This window comes from Lactuca saligna, chromosome 9, assembly GCF_052625555.1.
Source record: "Lactuca saligna cultivar CGN05327 chromosome 9, ASM5262555v1, whole genome shotgun sequence".
Classification (NCBI taxonomy): Eukaryota; Viridiplantae; Streptophyta; class Magnoliopsida; order Asterales; family Asteraceae; genus Lactuca; species Lactuca saligna.
The window spans coordinates 12,808,098-12,815,123 of NC_136425.1; the positions used below are offsets into that span (position 1 = coordinate 12,808,098).

Below are 7,026 nucleotides of genomic sequence, written 5' to 3' on the forward strand. Positions count from 1 at the left end.
TCATTCTCAAACCCTAGAATTGGTCATTCCTCTCTTACGACGGCTGCTGCATACGAGAGAGAGAGAGAGAGAGAGAGAGAGAGAGAGAGAGAGAGAGAGAACCGGGGGAGAAATACAGGTGGTTTGGTGTCGGCTGTGAGATTGGTCTGGCGTCTGGCGAAGTAGGCGACTCCGGCAAGTAAAGGGTTCAGTCACAAGTCCCCATTAGGCTACACTTTTCTCTAGTCTCGTCATCGTATTTTAGTGATACTTCAATGATGTACGCATGGAAACCATGGGTATGAAACATCATCCAAATATACCCAGTACAATTGATGGTGATATTCTAGGTGTTTGGGCTGTGCATCAGAGGAGGTACGAATGCTTTATGAATATATTTTTTTTTTACCTTGGAAAATAAAATATGGATATTTTGTGTCTTGTATATTACCTCCGTAGATATGCCTGGGTTGTGGGACTTGGATAAAATCTAGTTAATTCAAAATAAGTTGAGATTTAGGAGCGACGTTAATATAGTTAGTAAAATTATTGTTAAAAGATAACTAAAATATTACATCCGTATAATTCGAAATGATGAACATCAGCTGGACTAATAGATGGTATAAGTTTAAGCGTCTCCATGACTGTAAGCAACATATATGCATGGGACCTTGGTACTTTCGTTGACATTTTCTTTACTGAAGTCCTCCACTCAAAGTCTAAGAAATGTATATTAAGAGTAAACTAAATAAATAATGTTTGTGGGCAGTTAAAACCGAACTTATTAAGGTGTAGAAAATAAACGAAAGGTTAATAAAGAGTTGGAAAAGGTGTTTATTAATTAGTTGGAATTTGTTTCCTTAAAATTCCATGATCAGTATGGTTGTGAGTTATCGCTTTTGTTATATTTAAACAATAATGAGGCTTAATATAAAAAATATAGAACACTCATGTTAAGTAACTACCTAGACACTTTTATCATTAACGTGTGATTATCAACATATTTTGAATGTATTAATCCATAAACTAAATGGAGTTATAAACTATGTTTAATTAGGTATCTTGACTCTTAAACGGCGAGGCGGCGAGTATGACAATTTTATAGCAATTCAAGGTGAGTTCATAGTTTAACTCACTAAGGTTGCATTATTGAAACGTGCAATCCATAGATGGTGATTTGATTCACTTTAAGATGACCATGTCATTACTTGTGCTTGATGATATGATATTTGTGATGCTAATATACACTTTGTGCTAATGCCATGATATGACTTAATTGCTATGTTGCTTGCACTTTGATGAACTTGATGTATATAACATGCTAGCTTAAGTTGGTTGAAATATGATGTATGGTTATGTTTTGATGTGCTTGTTATGGATACATTGCATGTTTGATACACATTTATCTTGTATGAATTACAAGCTTTACTCAATGTATAAATGACATTGCGAGGTTATGCGTAAAGGGTTTGGGTAGTTCATGATCTTTGCCTAAACCTTATGCGGATCATTGAAGGTGCCTACTAGGTTGAAAGAGTACCTATAGGAAGAGTTATAGCCACAACGATGATTAGTTGCTGGTCTTTCTAGATGACTGTGTGACACATGGTTTGCGGGCACTTCGGTGTTTGTGGGCTGAAGTGATGTTGGTCCCTCGTTCGCGGAAACCGCAAACATCACGTGGGAATCGGGAGGTGTATCGTTGGAATTGGCACCGTTTGTACCGATCCTGAACGACACCGCGGGGTACTTGTACTTCTCAAAGTCGGAGTAGCGAAAGTGGAGTCACGGGGTTGGTGTTTCGGGTGGAAGTCATGAGCCACTTAGAGCATTCGGCTGGCCATGCACACAAGTAGTGAATGGGGTGTTTCTTTTGGGTTAGGTTGCACTAAGAGACACTTTTCTATCAAATGTTTGGATAGATATAATAAAAGGTTGAACATATAACAACCGGTTGGTTGCATATCAAAATGTTGAATATATAACAAAGGTTGGTTATTAATAAAATGTTGAACATGTAACAAAAGGTTGGTTGTGTATTAAAAGGTTGAATATATAACAAAGATTGGTTATTAATAAAAGGTTGAACAATTAAAGGTTACTTAAATATGAAATGTGATTATTTATATGTTATGTGGTTGCTTATGTGGTATTTGGTTGATCATATATGTTATGTGGTAGAATTGTGATTAAACATATATGCATGTATGCGGCTAAATAATTATGACATGCGATTGTTTTCTAAGTGGTATTTGTCTATTATTTTTATGCTTCATCATAAAATGAATGATTGACCCATTTGGGGTTTGTATGTTTTGGGTGCAAATTTTTGAACTCACTCAGCATGGGCTGATACTTGTATCTTTTCTCTTTTGTGCCTTATGTTTGGTGCTGCAGTTTAGAAGATTGGCCTTGGTGAGAAGGGTTCTTATGGGTAGTAGATTTATATTAACCATACCACTCTTGGACACGTTTTTGATTATTTACTTTAAAGTACTTTGTTTACTTTTAAACGAGATAGAATCATGATTTTGATTTTGGAGGTAATGTTGTGATTTGAAAATGTTTTAAAAACTAAGTCTTCCGCTAACGTATTCTGTTAAATAAATGTTTAAAAAAAAATTATGGTAAAAATCACGACGTTACATGATCGGACTCGAACCGAGCCAACGGAGTAAGTCGTGGAGGCCCAAAATTCAAAGAAGCCCACAATCAGATACCACCCGTGCTGGGCTGTGCGACATTGCAGGGGTAAATTCATAATTTCATTTGGAAGGCTATTTGAGGAAGGTTGGTGTGCATCTTTTGCACATGAGTAATTTCATGATTTCTCTTGCGGTTTTGGAGCATTTTGAATACCATAACACCTCAAGAACTTCATCTTTTTGCTCTTGATTCTTGTTAAATTTTTAGTACAATGTATCCTTACTTTGTTTTATTATGTTTAGCCATGTTAGGTTAAACTAAACTTGCTTGACTTTGGTGAAATAATTTGAATGCTTGTTGAATGTTCAAGACTCCATGAACTTGTTCTTGAATCTTTATGAGAATATTTTGTGTTTTAACATCTTATTACTACTTGTATGTTTTTATTCATGAATTTAAATGTGTATGTGATGATTAGTTGGCTAATTTCTTGATTAAGTAAAAGATCCTCAAATTATCAAGCAACAACAACTGATTTTTGTGTTAGTTTTACTTCAAACAATCATAAAAACATTTTCTCCAACATGGAAGTGAAAGCATTTGACTCCTTTCGGATTTGGTGATTTTTTGGTTCTTAATGCTAGTTGACTTTCACTAATTATATGCTTAATGGAAATTGTGACTTTGAATAAGGAAATTGCTATGAGCTTTTCTAACCATTTTAACAATTAAGGAAAGTCTAGGTAATCTCAAGCTTCTTGGATTACAATAGCCAAATTAAGGATTTAAAACAAGTATTGCACTATTGGATTCTAATTAAATGTTCATCAAATGTTCAAGTGATTCTATCATCTTTCTCTTATTGACTTTACATCAAACCCTTGTTTTTTTATGAAAATTTCTATTTGAATCTTAGTTTAATTCTAGTTTATTTCAAGTATTTCAAAAGACTAAAACCCCCATTTTTTACTTTGATTATCAAATTACAAGTATTTTTACAAATATATTTTTATAGAGTTATAAAATTGAACCAATCTCTTCGGATTCGACCCCTTTACCACTAAACACTATTTTATTGTAAAAGATTTAGGGTTATTAATTTTGTTGGGCTCAACAAACACCAGACCCAAAACGAAGAAGTCCAAATGGTCCCTAACGAGTATGCTTAGCATACTAGTTGGGTACGACCAACATATAGCTTGTGACCCAGGGACTTACAGGGCTTCAGCTATGTACGTGCAACATACGCTACAGTACACCTGACGTACACCTCATATGGACAAATATTCATTAAGCACTTAATGATTTGTGATTAAACATCCATTTTTCAGATCCAGACCTTCGGGGACGTCTTAAACAATAAAGTCACCAACTTGATGCCTTTGCATGGCTTAAATAGACTCAAACCCTCGATTTAGCATCCTACTTTCACCAAAGGAGAATATACTTATGAATGGTTGATCTTCAATCATGAAGATGCAAAGTTTATGGACTAGGGACCTCAGAAACATCAAGAGGATAAACTCTTAACTTTTAGAGTGAAAATCCCCACCAGAACTCATACAAGGGACCAAAATGTGCTCAAAACTTCACTAGGTCTAGATCTAAGCTTAGAACAACCAAGGTCAAGACTTCATACCTAAATGAAGTTGAGAAATTAGAGTAAACTATATATCTATAAGCTCTAACTTGATCAATGCTCCTTCACCAAGCTTCTTCTTCTTCAAGGTTCACTAAACACCCGCTAAAACATACACACCAAGGGTCAAATCTCTCTAGATGAGTTAGGGTTTCGAAATGAGGCTCAAAAGGGAAAATGGAGGGTGGCAATGAGAGAACCTTGGGCATAACATTGTTTAGATAAGGTCCAAACCCTAAAAATTAGGGTTTGTCTCCTGACCACATACGCCCATCATACAAGAGTGGACGCCCAACGTATGCACGCCTTCCCTAATTTTCATTTAACACCCTATGGACCAATTTTTCAAACTATTTTTATACAAAGGGTTATTGTGTAAAAAACCTTGAATCGGGCGTTACAAAATCGAGAAACAGAATCTTGGACTATGACATTGATTTTAATCAGTGTCTCATGTCCATATGATATCTTGTAGAACGAAGGAATATCTGATCACTTATATTAGGGCCAATGTCTAATTAGATCAGAGTTTGGTAGTGGCTTTGGAAAGCACCATTTGTTGTTTAATTTATAAGTAATACTTAGAATTGTAGTTATAGACTTATCATTTTGGGAGACTGTTAAGAGAGAGAGAGAGAGAGAGAGAGAGAGAGAATAATTAGATAATATATTATGTGATTAATATATTGATTGGAAATAGATAATTGATATGTTAATTTGTTAGGTGATTAATAAATTAACATGAGATCAATAGTTAAATAATTGATTTGTTAATTTATGTGGTTAATAAATTAATAAGAAATCAATTAGAGTTAATTAATTATTAATCATAATTAATCTGGAAGTAATATGGGATTAATTGGAATTATGTAACATCCTATTTTCCAAAGAAGGTGGGCCAAGACTTAAGGAATCAAATAAGGATTTTTGGAGCAGACCCTCAGCCACGATGTGGGTATCGGATGCCCACGACGTTGGGTGATACTTATCGAATGCGTGTTTAAAGGGACAACACGGCGTGGCAATGAATGACCATGGTGTGGCATCTGTTCAAGCCCAAGCTCGTGTATTTTTAGGGTTTCATCCATATTTTAGCATCTTAACCCCCCATTTTAGGTCATCTTCTTCAGCCTCCATCCCCTCATTTCAAAACCCCAGCATCTCTTCCTTGGAAATGAGCTTGGTGGCTATATCTCAAGGTTGTTTTCTTCATTTGGTTAAACTTGAAGAAGAAGAGGAAGAAGAAGGTGGTTCATTTTGGTAAAAGGAAGCTAGGAGTAAGCTTAGATCTAAGATCTTCTTCACATTTCTGAGTTATTAAAGGTATAAAGTTCATATATTTACCTTTGGGTTTCTTATTTGATGTTTGAGCCTATTTTTGGATGCTTTGGTCCCATTATTGAGCGCTCTTGGAATTTGAGGAACTCTAGAGTTTGATGTGGTGCTAGTTTGGTCATGAACTTTTAGGTTAGTGAGAAAAAGGTCATAACTTGAGTGTTTTTATCTTCATGTTGGAGTTTTGGACACATTTAGGACTTAATTGACTTAGGGTTTAAGATTTTGTCCTAGGGTGAGGTCATAATGGATAAATATGGCAACCTTGTCCATTAAGTCAGTGTGGGGAAGTAAATCTGGAAGTATGAGCTTAGATCTGAAATGATTAAGGTCTTATTAAAAAATTAGTGATTTTCCAGTGGCCATGGCTTAGCAAGGGTAACCATGGCATGGTGAAGTACAAAATCATGACTGCCTTGTTTTAACATTGCCACGGCGTGGCAAGGAGGACCATGATGTGGCATTGACCATTGAATTTTTAACCATGTTGTGTTTGTTGGGTTTTATGTATTACAACAATCCAATGGTGCACATACAACCCTAATGCTTTGGATCTAAGTTTTCTCTAGTTATACATGCAACAAAATTATCCAAAGCATGAAGCCTACAACTAGCATACAATTTAATATTTGAATCATAAAATACTAGTTAGAAAACTACCTCCTTTTGTAGCTTGTTGTATTTTTGCCTTTAAGAACTTAGCACCCCAAGTGTGATGCCTCAAATAGTTCACAACAAGCCATGAACAAATAGAGGAACTTGAGAGACAGTATGGAGAACAAAACTCGTTTATAGTTCTTCTTAGAAGACTTAGGTCAAACGATTTTGGTTAAGGGGTAACATATATATAGTGTAGGATTCCAAGGATCGTGTGTAAAGCCTAATCCATACACATAGGCTTATGATCCATAACTCATGTGGATTAACTCTTTATGTATTCTTACATAAACTTATTCCACATTGGATCAAAAGCCCAAACCATATGTATCACTAATTTACATAATTAGTCACCGTTAATTTAATTAGTCTCTTTTGATCGCTAAATTAATTCCAAATTAATTCTTGATCAATACTAATTAAATATTATGATTTCTTAATTAATATATTATACTTATAATGTATTAGTAAATCATAAATAACCTCTTACTAAAATATTCATCCTATCAAATGTCCTGGTGATATGCAACCCGAAATGGACCATGCTACTCTCGGGTCAAGTACATACCAATTATAGTTATGGACTTAGACACCTAATCCAACATTCTTCCACTTGGATAAGTCTAATAACTATTATTGCAAGTACGACTCCAAAATACCGACTAGAAATCATAGCTCTTAAAAGTCGATGTCGAACTCTGACCTAGTCAATGACGTGTCCATTAGATAAGGGATCATATATTCCTCCATTCTAGATATCGTATGGACTG

At 35.0% G+C, this 7,026-nt stretch overlaps 1 long non-coding RNA gene across 1 annotated transcript; it reads left to right on the forward strand.

The window, feature by feature from the left end:
• LOC145018704 (uncharacterized) lies at positions 1-1,320 on the forward strand. The gene is made up of 2 exons (XR_013667130.1): positions 1-354; positions 1,037-1,320. It is a non-coding gene; the product is annotated as an uncharacterized LOC145018704 (long non-coding RNA).
• Positions 1,321-7,026: the final 5,706 nt, after the last annotated feature.